The sequence below is a fragment of the Solanum dulcamara genome, chromosome 7, assembly GCF_947179165.1.
Source record: "Solanum dulcamara chromosome 7, daSolDulc1.2, whole genome shotgun sequence".
Taxonomy (NCBI): domain Eukaryota; kingdom Viridiplantae; phylum Streptophyta; class Magnoliopsida; order Solanales; family Solanaceae; genus Solanum; species Solanum dulcamara.
Window position 1 is genome coordinate 1,720,054 of NC_077243.1, and position 14,461 is coordinate 1,734,514.

The following is a 14,461-nucleotide window of genomic DNA, read 5'->3' on the forward strand; positions in this document are numbered from 1 at the left end:
TATTTTAAAATTTAAAAAAATGGCCAAAAAATTCACAAAAAAATAAATAGGATTGAAGCCCTCAGAGAGCACCACGTCGTCATTTTCATATTCAACTTTATTATTATATATAGATTCGATGAAGATTGGTTCTAAGGATGAGTGGTAGCATGGTATAAATAAATGTTAATTTGTTACTATATGGATATGGTATTATAGAAAGTATTGAAGCTAACTGAAAATATAATAATTTATATTTGTCATTTATATTAATACAGTTTTTATTACCCATGAATATATTCGAACTGATTTTAATAACCACTCCTACTTTTAAACCCCAATTTAACTAACTTTGCTAACAAGTAAAGCAACAAAGTTGTCTACCTTATTTTGTGCAAAAAATATTCTAACGGAAAAATATGAAGACAAATCAGATATATAAATAAGGCCTCTATGGAAATTGGGCTTATGAACTTGTAAGAGGGTAGTCTATATGTCCCCGTTTGGGATATTTTAGGGCAAGCAGATCATTTTTTTTGAAGAGGATGAATTTCAAGAGAATGATTAGGAATTTTTGTTAAATAGAACTATGAAAAATCATACACGAGATAGATTTTTCAAAGAATAAGATTTTTTTTAATAAGCCAATTAATTTGGGATCCTACAGAATCACTCTTTTTTTCTATTTAAAGATCATTTCTTGGCTCTATGTTTTTACATTGAGAATTATTTGCAAATGAAGAGATATCAAAGGGGCTTTTTACTTTTCAAATGGATCTTCCTGCATATCTCTCTCTCTCTATATATGTTGTTTTATCAAGAATACGCGAGAAAAACACTTCAAATTGTTGATCAATTGTCAATAATGGCGAAGAACCAATAATTCATTATCTAATGGATCATTCCATTTTAAAATTCTATCAGAGAGCTATCGGTATTTTATCAAATCAGTTTCTATCTAATGAAACACTATTAGAGTAAATGATAGAGACGTTATTGAGAAAAAAATGACTTTTTCGGATGAAATGAAAATCGAGTTCATGAAATAATATTTTCCAACGTATCAAAATTAGTTGTCACTCCACCAATTGTCGAAGACATAAGGAGTGATCCATAAAATAATTTTTTTATTTAATTGATAATCATATAAAATAAATGACATTTTAGTCATTTGTCAGTTCAAGTCATTTATGGCCAGCCTGCGCGTCAACAAGTGTCTTGGGCCCTGTCTCTTTTCCGACAATCTAACTTTTGTTTCTTAAATTTGTATTTTTTAATTATTATTATTATTTACTGAAATATCCCTGCCACAAAAAAAAGTTAGCTTGATAGTATATTTTTGTATCATAATATAGCACAAATTATGTCTTCAAAGGTATAACAAATTATGTCACTTCTAGAGAACTTATGCCGATCGAGGTAAAAGCTCAATTCCATATCCACGAGTTATATCATAAAAGTTAGAACTTAATTCCTATAAAATTTATGTTGGGATAAACAAAAGATTAAGTTTAGAACTCAGAAGTTCTTTTTAACTTATTTCCTACAAATTTTATGTCGAGCAAATGCAAATTTTTTTAAACTTATGCCAAGCAAAATAGACACGTCACAACTTATGTCAAATAACTTAATTTCTACGGAATTTATGTCGTCAAGGAAAATGATCTCTAAACTTATGTTAAGAAAAATTAGGTAATAGATAAACATACTTTTGACATACAAATTTTCATTAAATAAGTAATAGGAAAACTATTTAAATGTCAAATCACATTTGAGAGCAAAAATTAAAGACAAATAGCCCGTGCAAAAAAAAAAAAAAAAAGTCTCGGCTGAATGTAATTTTGTATTGGGCCTAAAAGCAGACCCGTATCACTTTGTTGTGGTATGGCTGTCCCTCTTCTTCTGCATTTAATCCGTAACCCTAGATGTGATGTGACCAACTCCAACAAGGAATGGGGTGTTGTAGTTGTAGGGAACTGGTTGACTATACAAACCTTTTGGTTCCTGTAAGATGGTAACGTAAAGCGGCCAGTTATCCGAGTTCAAGTTGTTCTTTAAATTATGGCAGAAATAGTTGTTGGAGAAGATAGAATATCAGAGTTGCTTGTACACTTAATTCATGACATCTTAGGTTAGGTTCGTTCAGACGGGCTCAAAGAAGAAGCTCGAACTTGTGTCTTGTCTAAGACATGGAATTTAATTTGGAGAAGCCGACCTGATACGATCCTTAAATTCTGCCACTATAGTTTCTTCAGAAATTTGGAGGATTTTGTTAAACTCGTTGATGATTCCTTGCGGCCCTATGTCGAGCAAAAGCTGAGAATTGAAACGCTCTGCCTCCAACAGCTTCATCCTCGGGGATTGCCTTGTCACAGTCATGTGGATCGTTGGTTGGAATTGGCAATTAAACTCAACGTCAAATTTCTAGAAATTGATGCAGCTTGGTTCGGTTCAAACTACTACAGCATACCTGATTCTATTTATGCTGCAAAGACGCTGACTAGATTATACCTAAGCGGGTGCAACTTTGGAATTGATAATAGCACCACCACCAACAACGACTTAAAAATTAAGTCGTTGCATGGGTTTCAAGAATTTGCATATTTCGAGGCTAGTAAATCTGGAGAAATTGGAGCTATCGAGGTGTAAAAAACTCGAGAAGATAGAAATTTCGGCTCCAAATCTTAAGAAATTCACATATGTTGGTGTGCCTTTGGAAGAATACCCCACCACACGTGAACCAGAATTGTTGCCATGCACAATTGATATTTTAGATGGTCATAAAACTTTAGACTATCTCCACTTGGAAGCTACCACCATGACCGACCGCAGTTTGAGTATCAGTTATCCATGTTTCCAGCCCTTGAAGGAACTCGAAGGATACCATGTAATGAAACATATAAAAGTTGTGGGTGAAAAACTTAAGAAATTCAGATTGTGGCATTGGCGGAATTTGGAGAAAGTGAACACGCTGGCTCCAAATCTGATGGCATTCTATTTTGAGGGTCCCAAAATGCCCTTCTCAATCACAACACAAGTATGAATCTTTCTAACCTGGAAACAAGGCAGACTCGATTTTTATCTGCAGCCATTTGATTCTTACAACTTCGGAGATGTAGACACAAGATGGTTCAAGAATGTTCTAAGCTTCGTTCAAAAGTTCAACTATTCTAACGGCCTGACATTAATATTTCATTGCGAGGAGGTAATTTTTTTTTATATTACTTTTCTCTTTCACTAGCTAGCTAGTTCTGCTTTTCCTAGGAATTAGGATTCATACTGTGGAATTGTTTTCTCCCTTTAGTGACTTCAATAGCTTTAATTACTTGAATTGTGCAACTTGTCTAGTTAACATGGTTTCCGTTATGCAAAAATATGCAGAGTATTCTTATTTATGAAGCTCCAAGAGCAATTCTGCTTCCACCTACTCGAAAGCTGGATCTATACATTGAGAATCACATGATGCCTCTTGAGTCATTGGTCGATGATATGATGTTTGCTCAGCCCAAGATAATGTCCATAGTGCATGGCGTTGATAGCAAAATTCTCCAGGTATAAACATACATTATATTCCATAACAACAGTGTCCAAGTGCTCTTTCAAACGACTTGGTATTCTTATTTTTATGACCCTCGATAGATGAGATGAAAGACGTAAATAGTTTTTGTATCGGGTTTGAATCTAGGACTTTATGATTCTCATCCCACTTCAGTGGTCACTAGGCCATATATACTCTTAGGTGCTTTCTGCACAGTATTTATATCTGACATTTTCATCCGTTTGGAATACAGGTTTTCCATGAGATGACAGCAGCATACACAAAGAAGCAAAACAGAAGGCTAAAAGAAGTCACTGATCACAAAGGCGCAGCTGAGGAAGGCGGCACGTCTCATTTGTGCACTTGGCTGAAATCAAAGTCTCTAATTGAACGGATTACCACTTTTAATTTTAAATGGGCTTAACCTACTTTCTCAGATCGTCTCATTCATAGTATTACTTGCGTTTTGAGTTGTATATGGAATTCTGGAATGAATGCACTCCCCCTATTTTTGTCTTATTATCAACATATGTGGAGATTCAGATCTGTCCTTTTGCTCAATTTTTATTGCACTACTGAATCATTCCGTAACGAGGTAATGAAGTGTCTGAGTGTAAACTTTTTCAAGAAAGAAATAATCTGAACATATAACCAAGCATGGTCATCAGTATTTTGGTATTATTTTCCTTTTCCACAACATAGGATTAAGCTTATATGATATTTGGTTCATCCATTATTAGTTTTTCAGATAATTCCTTGTGTTATGCGATACATTACTTTCACCCTCTTTTTATTTCAACTTACTTATAAACTCTCATTGCGAAAGAGTCTCCTTCCAGTTCATTTGGATGCCTCCATGTATTAAACAAGAGTCGATTGAAGATTCAACAAATGGGGCAAAAACCGGACAATGGTATTCAGTGGTAATAGAAGATGATACTAAGACAAGTTAATTGGTTGAGTAAAGAGAGAGATAAGAAAGCAGAATAGTTTTTGCAATCAAGAAAACAGAAATTACACATAAAGATTGCAAAATTAAAGTTAGCAGTCAATAATAATATAGATTCCGCAAAGGAAATAAAGGAAACATCATGTGATGTGATAGGATTGCTTGGCCATTTGTACACATTTTGAGAGAATTAACAGCAAGTCCAGAGCTACATTTGCTTCTGAAGGACAATTATGCTGCACCAGGATACAGTATGCAAATTTTGCACTGAGCATTGTTAATACACATGTGTGGCATTACAACACATGCTCATCAATCATACTAAACAAATTCTCAAGGTGTTTTTATTTGCTGTATGTTGAACCATCATGTTGGTCCCAACCAGCTTCCTCACATTCTGGTTCAAACCAAATGGATCAGCTTCAAATTTCACAGGTGTATCTCTTGGACCATGTATCTCAGATGTTCCAACAAATGTTTTGTCAGGCTTAAAGCTACGATCTGTCTTCTCATCAGCACCTCCTCCATACATATCAGAATCCCATCTTTCTTTGGTCTGTATAAAATAGAAAGCGCAGGCTGATGAGGAGCAGTAAATAGGCCTTTATCATAGATGTTGTAGGCATCATCAGTAGGGGCAAATCCAGAAGCCACCTCTTTCTCCTGGTTGAACAATCTATGGTCATACATCATGACCTCGCCTCCTCTTGATGTAGAAGCCATCCCAAGAGCCAACTTTTCATTGATATCGCGGTCTCTATCTCTGATGATCTTTCTCTTCTTCTTACCACCCATTGTTGCCTCCAATCTCCTCTCACTGCGTCGTTCCTCATATATCTTCTTTCTCACGCTCATAATTCATATCATTCATGGGGCATGCAGCATTTTTCTGATCAGATCTTGCCTTGGAGGCCACCTCCTGAAGTTCCATATCTTTATTTTCTTTGTGTTTCAACATAATCTCTTTCTGAATTTTTAACCGCATTGCAACTGCTTCTCTGGCTTTCTCTTCTGCAACATATAGAGCCTCCGAAAATTTTGCTAAATTATCATTGACGTGGACCTCCTGAAGTTCTCTGCCATCAAAGGCAATATTGTCCTATCAAGTGGGATTGTGTAACCTTTGGGGTTCTTCCAGTTTGACGTACAACGGGGAATCTTCCAATCCTGTTGGTCCTTCACAGTGACGGGACGAGGAGGAGAATGCATAAGGGGCATAGGTGGGGAACCAGAGGCCCTAGGGTCCTTCTTGTGCTTGAACTTGGGTGGATCGATAGGGTCCACCGGCATGTTCAACATCTTAATAATTCTCTCTTGGGAATTATTTGGCTCGTACTTAATACACTTTTGAGAATGTGAGGGAACATGATTTCTTAGCACATTTATAATCTTCTCAAGGGCTTCCTTAGTCTCTCGGGTTGTTGTCGTTGTTATATCCATGATTAGTCTCTCGGGTTGTTGTCGTTGTTATATCCATGATTAAGAGAATAACGAAAGCACAAATTGATGGGTGCTAAACAAATCGACTAAAAGAATAGTACAGAGGAATGAATGGTTTGATGGTCATGTTGGAATAACTTAAATTTACACAAACAATGACGCGGCTAAACCTTTCCATATTCGACTTGGATTCAACCACCAATTACCTGCGTCCTAATTACTTTAGGATTCAGATTACCTTTCTTTTTTAAAAAATATTTCTTAATTACAATCCTTGTCTTTTTAGGATTAGGTTTCTTGCACCTTTTTTTTTTTACTATAAATATATCATACTAACAACATTCTCACAATTCTCACAACATTCTCACAATCATAACAACATTCTCACAATCATGGCACCACCAATAGATCTGCTGGGTGATTTTGGGGATGAAAAGGTTGCGCAAAAGAAATCCAATGTAGTGACCTTAGTCAAGCAAAAGAAAGAGTTGGAGGGAGAGAAGACTCATTCGGAGCAATGTCGGGTGAGAAAGAAAATACGTGCGGAGCGAACTCGAGAGAGACAGAATAAGATAAGTAAGGAGCGATCTTGGAAGGAGCAGCAAAGGATGTTGCTGTGACCGTTTCAAAATAAAAGAGTTGTTATTTAGAATTATTATAAATAAATGTTACTTTTCATCATCATAGATATCGAATTTAATAAACCTATTGTTTAGAATGTGTTTTGTTTGTAGCGGTTAATCAATTTATTACATAAACATCTCTTTCTTACCCATCTTGAAGTGACTGTACATGTCGCCGAGTACCATGGTCGATGTTTCAAATACTACATTGAATTATATGGTTCTATAAATAAAACTCAAAATTTATCAAATATATAATGTGTACATATATTAGGTTGTGAAACCAGCGGTAGCATAAATAATCTTAGTTAATTTTTGAAGTTAGACTTTTCATTTGCTATACAATATCTTGCCGTAAAATCTGTATGAGGAATTCTTTCTGAGATAGGAAACACTTCGATTCAGCAATTCTTAAAGCCAATAAACAAGAGATTCGATTGTGATCTGTTAGCATATACAATATATTGACTTTTTTATTACACAATCATTAGTACCAGGTCTAATATGGGTCATCATGTAAACTTAATATGAATGAATAACATCCCAATCTCTAGTGTGTTGGTTTTGTTGGTTCCGATACACTCCACTTATCAAAGTTATCTGGTTTAGTAGCATCTAGGTCATTTGTGGCTGGTGAATGGTGATGCTCAACAACTCAAGATCAATATGTTACTTCACAGCTACAAACATGTCCATCAAAAGAACCATCTCCTAGTATTCATCAATTTGACTGGTGTACAAGTAACAAGTCGGTATATAAGAGAGAGTTGCACAATATTGAGAGGTTTTAGAAGAATAGATTCGTCAATTTTACACAATGAACGCATCTAAATGAGTTGATAGAGAAGTATTTGTGATGCCCTCAATACAGTGAACAATCATCAGAAACCAGTAGGGTCAGCAGTTCATTGCCAAACGAAAAATCATGGCAACTCATAAACTTTAAATTTTTGTATCAATCTCTATAAATAAGAAGGCTTCTTGTTAAGGTTTCACATTTAGCTCGGCTTGTTCCACTTGCCTAATTCATAGTATATATACGGTCAAGTTAACCTATCTATAAAATTTAAGACTAATTAGGGTGCATATATAGCCCGATTGACCAATACAAAAAGTAATTAAATAATAATCAATTTAGAGTTGAGCAGGTTAGATTATGATTTACTGCTTAGATTTATTTGACCCACTAATCGTAATTCAAGAAAATTTTAAACAGACTATAAACGCATTTATTAGTTCGACCCATTTAAACCGTCTAAATATAGCACACCCCATTGGTTTAATACCCGGAAGGAATGGTTGGGGATAAATCAATCAATCTACTTGTCAAAATTGGTGTAGTGATTAACAACTAATACTAATACTACCAAACTAAGCAATTGGATTGGGAATTTTTGAGATGTATCCCATAGGCCCGCACCCCATGATGTGCAATTGAGATGGACCAGGACAACTCTATGGATTTATGATTTCCCATGTTGAACCAATCCACATGAGTGGGCCTCTTGAGCTTAAATTAAGCATCTTTCTCTAAAGAGAGCATGAATTTGGGCCCACATCCATGTCTGAATCAAATTGTATGAAATAGAAGGGTGAAAAAGTTACCTAAATACACAATTTATTTTATCATATTCTTTAAAATTTTCTACCATTTAAAAAAATTACAAAATCCTTACTCTCTTCTATTCTTGTATACATCACTTTACGTGATGTATCGATAGGATACATCACTTTTCGTGATGTATCAGGACGTCGGATATATCACTTTACGCAATGTATCGGTTGAATACATCACTTTATGCGATGTATCAGTCGGATATATCATTTTTCGTGATGTATCAGGACGTCAGATACATCACTTTACATAATATATTGGTGGGATACATCATTTTACGTGATGTATCAGGACGTTTTGGGATGTATTCAGATTTCACTAAATTTAAGAGATTTTTGTAATTTGAAAAAGAATAGGAATAAAATGTAATTAGTTTTTAACACTAAGGAATTTGTGTAATCTTTCCAATATGGTGTGTTTACACTCAATCAATGCAGCTTATGGTAATTAAGTGGTTTAATGAAGTAAAATATATATTAAGCTTTACAATTTATGTGATACGTGTATATATTTCAACACATATCATACATCAATTAACTTGATGATAATATTCCTGAGGTTTTACCAAACAGAATCATGACATTATTGGACGTGTGTTGATGAACATTTTCCTTACTCAAATGGTAATATCAAACCTTATGAGTTTACCTTAATCGAATAGAAATAATTTTAGAATACACGGTTATATAAATGTGGTCAAATATCTGGATAATAATGTTATGTATTCGTTCTTTTGATATAGTTTTTGTTCGAATTCTTTTTTGCAGAAATAGCACATCATAAGGGATACTCTTGAATTTTTGTCCGCACTTAACAATTTCTTTTTGAAAAATGACTTTTGTTGTCCATCGACCATGAGTTCTAGTTATAGTATGCACGTAGATGTTCTTTGCGTATGCGGTATAAAAATTTTAGCATAGAAAACTATGTATTGCTAAATTCCCATGATACAAGGAATGGTATGATATAACAGTAAAAATGTCAAGGAATGGTATGATATAACAGTAAAAATGTCAAGGAATGGTACGTCTAACGTAAAAACATTGGATTAACAATTTAAAACTATTACTTAACTGTTATTAAAGAAGATATAATAGAAATTTACGAGACGTATTAAAAAATATTGGAGAAGAATTTTTGGGAAGAAGAAATATAGAGTACGTTGAATCTCTAAATTTTTTTGGAAGAATTTGGATTTTTTTGAATTTTTTTTAGGAGTTCTGATTCAGTAGATACTTCAAAGTTGTGACACACGTAATTTTCTCCTTTATTGATGTGTTTCAGTTACATTTCTTGTTTAGATGCACTTAATTATATGTATATGGCTAAGATATATTCGAGAATCATGTGTATGGACATGCCGGATACATGTTCTGGACGCGCCAAATATATGTATTTGAGGTGCGAATTATGGTAGGATTCGTAATATTGTAAACTCACGAAAAAAGAGATAGTTAGCTATAAACTAGTGAAATTTGTGTTAGTTTATTGGACATGCCGGATACAAATCTCCCCAAAAAAAATTGCCAATTCAAAAATAAAAAGCTAAAAAACAAAGGTTGCGGAATAAGACCCAACACACTAAAGAATCCGAAAATGGTGAATCCCAAAATCACACTACAGTACCTGTGACTTCCCATGGACCACCGAAACATAATCTTTACAACCTGAAGCTTCTCATCTCCAATGAATGGTCTTATATGAATTGCCACTTCAACACAACAATCCTCCCCACAGTTAGGGCTTTGATTTTGGGTTAAAAGGGACGGGTGTTTTGGATCGAATAATTCGGATCGGATAATTAAGAGATATTAAAAGGATGAATTTAATAAAAATGTCATGTGGCAATTAATGGAGTTATGTGGCAATTTCAAATGTCATTTTAATAAAAAAAAAAGAAATGGGTTGGTTATTTCCAGCAAAGCAACTAACGGTTACATGGTTATATATATGCGAAAACTTGGACGGCAAGGGCATGAGTGGGCCAAACTTTAAATGTAGGGTATATCTAAACATTTTCGATTAGTTTAGGGGCATGTATGACCCTTTTCCCTTTATTAAATCTTATTTCATTAAGTGGAACTAGGTGTAATTAACTAAGGGAAATTTATGCAAATAAGCAAACATATACTTAGTTAATTAGCTAACACAACTATAGTTTGAATTAATTACGGCTCGTGACAAAAATCTAACTGTAATTACCGTTTGAGTTTTGTATAATTTACGCAATTATATAAATGTTGTGCGCGAATACAATTTGAGTTTTGTATAATTCGCGCGATTTATACAAACATTGTGCGTGATTATACAAACGTTGTGCGCGAATCGAATTGTATAGCGAAATATACAAACACTAAAAATTGTGTAGCGAATTATACAAACATTGTGCATGAATTGTATAGTAAAATATACAAATGATATATAAAAATTGTGAATTGTATAGCGAACTATACGAACGTATATAAACGTTGCGCGAATTATACAAACATTGATATAACTATAGCTACAAATTGTAATTAGCAAACTATAGCTATAGGGCATATTTAAAATATTTTTGAGTGACTATATGCGAAAATTCCTCATTAACTAAAGGGTTCAAAAAAGTAAGGCAAAAACTGAAAATTTCGGTTATATTTAAACTAGTGGATTCCATGACATAAAACAAGAGTTTGGTGTGTTGAAACAGAAAAAAAAATAATATATATATATATATATATATATATATATATATATATATATAATTAGTTTAGTATGAGCTAGCATGACATATTCAAGTTCTCTTGCCTTTATAAAGCTATCCATGAGTTCAGCTTGAGAATTGTTCGTGAGAAGTAAATGACAATACTATTTAATTTTTTTTAAAAAAATATAACTATCTACCTTACTCTCCTTTGTAAATTGGTTGGTTTCTGCAAAGAGACACATTTATATGTTACTAATATATTGCACGTGTTTTGCACATGTATATTGTGTTAATTGATAATAGATGTATATAGAAACAACATAATGATGATGGACTCTAATATTCTTCTTCAGTAAAATTATTGTCATATCATTCTGTATATTTAATGTAAAAATTGTCTTTGATTAGGATTAAGTTTAATTCATCAATTATTTATTAAAAAATAGTTGGACACAATTTTAGTAGACATCAAATTTCATTAATAATTTAAATTTTAACAGTTTTTTCAAAATATATTGTGTTTTTTCAAAGTAAATATATAATTAATATAGTTGAATTCCTAAATATTAGTCAAGCCCTCAATGCCGCTTGTGTACTTTCAATATTTACTTACTTACTATATTAAAATCGATGTCCACTTTTATTTATTTAGTTAAGAAAATTAAAAATAATTTTTCACTTAGTTTCTAATATATCCTTATTATTAACTATAGTTATTTCTCAATGCATTTTTCAAAATATTGAATTTATCATATTCAAAAAGGTAATCCAAATTGAAAGAGTCGCTTATAAACCTAAATTTATAGATTCATCAATCAAATAAAAACTCTGCGTATCAAGATTGAGCACTTAGTTGCAACATTATATTTTAATTCAACAAATAAGTTTAATTAGAGATCACACTATACTACTAGCGAATAATATATCAGAATATAGTTAAATAACATATATAATAAAACTAAGTCACAATTAAACAAAGCAAGATAAAAGAGGAAGGTGATAAACTTTTGATTCTTCATCCATCGGCAACATGCTTGTTTCGTTCAATTTTTGGATAAAAAATTTTCGACTTGAAAAGATCCACGAGAAATTATTAAAAGGAGAGAATTTATTGTCAGTTGATTATGTATAATTCATATATAATTCTTAAAGCTACTAATTAAAAGAAATAAAAAAAGACAAAAAGAATGATAATAATAAATGCAAGAAGACCACTTGAATCTAAATTAAAATAAGAACAAAAAATAGAAGTAGGAGAAGATATGTTTTTTTGTAAATTTTGATCCAAACTAAAGATGGAAAAATAATTTTACTTATTTAAAGTCCTAATTATTAGGACTTAAAGAACTCCTAATTCAAATAAGAGCGTTGTTGCTCCGTTATTTTCCTTTACTACTATTGGTTATAAGTTATAACTATGAATTTGACTATTTTCCTTTTCGACTTTTGCCTTTTGTTGGCCATATTTTTGTATGGACTTTTTTTTTTGACTTTTTTGGACATTTAATTGACTATTTTTTGTCTATTTTTTTGGACGTTTTTAAAATTCTTTTTTGACTATTATTTTTAGACGGTTTTTGACTATTTTTTATCAATCTATTTTAGTTGAAAAAAGATTAGGAATTTAACCATAATAAGAAAAGCTTCTTCATTTAATTTTTTATTATATTTACTATATTTACTATATTTAATATTATTAAAATAATGGTATCGTAATTGAAGAAAAATAGTGAAAAAATGATTTTGTCTAAAACGTCTTTTAATGAAGGATAAAAAGTTCAATCAACATTATTAGGGACCTTCATGCTTTTAATATGATATAAATTGTCAACTTACTTATAAACTGTCAACTGCGAAAAAAATCTAATTTCGTAAGTCTAACCAAGTAATATATAGGGAAAACATCTAAAATATTATTATTACAAGAATTTTTATTCAGTGTGAAATTCTACCAACAAAAAAAATGTACGAGTCTTTATCTTTAACGGACAAGTGTATTTATGGACTTACTATTCATTCTCTCCTATATCCTTTTCCATCGTTCTTTCAATTATATTACCCAAAGTCCATCTAATGCATCACTCATTAGTATTACCACAAAATAACAACACATACAGATTACAAAAGTATCAAATTGGAATTTCTTCAACCAAAAAAGCATATTCAATTTCAACACGATTATTTTTTTTAGAAAAATAAATATATCGACCAAATATATCACATCACAATTCAACTCATTCGGGAGCCTCACATACTTATAATAGGAATTTTGTCACCAAACATCTCAATTTCGCATGAGTTAAACATGTTAAAAATGAAAATATTGTTGATTCCGCTTGGGCCAGCAACTTTTGGGCTGACCTTTTCAAACTATGTTTTTAATCTAATCATAATAAAATGGCCCAATGGTCACATTTAAATTGCCAACTTACATAAATCACACAGTATAAAAGACTAATTACTGTTTTTTCTTATTCTTTTTCAATTTACAGAAATTGGCATGGTAATTCAAATACATTAATTCAGTAATTTGGATACATTAATTAGAGTTTTATGTATCAGCAGGTAACATTTAAAGCATGATACATTGAACATAAAGATAATTTATGAATCAGAATTAATGTATCCAGATTACTGAATTAATGTATCTGAATGGAAAGAAGGTATTTTTAAAAATTTTTAAAAATGGATGGGAGTAATGAAAAATATGATAAATAAAGAAGCGTAAATAGGTAATTTTTCCTTACATAAATAGAAAAAGTAAAATAAAAAAATTATAGAATTATTTATTTGATTTTTTTTCTTTAACTTAAGGTTGAATACTATCTTATTGAACACAATGGCCTCATTCAAATACGCAGTTACGCACACTGGTCTTTTGTAAATTTCTCAGAGCTTACCAGTTCATGTGAGAATAGACAGATATAAATTAGAATTGAGTTCAAAATTCAAAAAGAAAAAAGATTAACCAATATTTGAATACAAATCCTATCCTGAAAAGCAATATAGAGCAACATGTAAAAATCGTACTAGATCTGCATATAAATAAAAATACAAATAGAAACATAGAATTTGAGCATGAAAATCATATCGAAATCCACAATAGACATAAAAGAGATTTGATATTGAAAACTGTATAATGCGTAAGAAAAAAAATGGCACAAAATAGATTTGATATTGAAAGTCAGAGATATTCATTGAATGATAAACAATTAAAAAAAGAATTTTATAATACTCATCAAACATTTTGCATAAAATAGAAAACAAAAGTAAAACTATTAGGATACGTAAAAAAAACACAGATTAAAAATGTAGAATCTGAGAAAAAAATGTAAAATGAAAAGAGTGAAAATGGATTTATATTAAAATTTTTGTTGTAATAAAACTTATTGGATTCGCAAAAAAGAAAAACACACAGATAGAATAATAAAATCAGAGTTTGAAAATCAAAAAGAAAACAACGTAAATGAGAAAAGCGCAGAAAATAATAGTGAAAACTTATTATCCCTTTAAACAATACAAATATAACATGAAGTAGTAACATTAGGTGGATCGATAGAAGAAAAAAAAACAAATAGAGAGAGGATCATTAGAAAGAAAACAAACAAAAATTGAAAATCTTATTGAAAGTAGA

General features: G+C 31.7%; 1 long non-coding RNA gene and 1 pseudogene across 1 annotated transcript; one reads left to right on the plus strand and one right to left on the minus strand.

Moving 5' to 3' along the window:
* The first annotated feature begins 1,812 nt into the window (after positions 1 to 1,812).
* On the plus strand, positions 1,813 to 4,136 carry LOC129895576 (uncharacterized). Its single transcript, XR_008767805.1, has 3 exons — positions 1,813 to 3,184; positions 3,361 to 3,531; positions 3,771 to 4,136. It is a non-coding gene; the product is annotated as an uncharacterized LOC129895576 (long non-coding RNA).
* Positions 4,137 to 4,541: 405 nt separating this feature from the next.
* On the minus strand, positions 4,542 to 5,906 carry LOC129896449 (SNW/SKI-interacting protein-like; annotated as a pseudogene).
* Between the last annotated feature and the right edge of the window lie 8,555 nt (positions 5,907 to 14,461).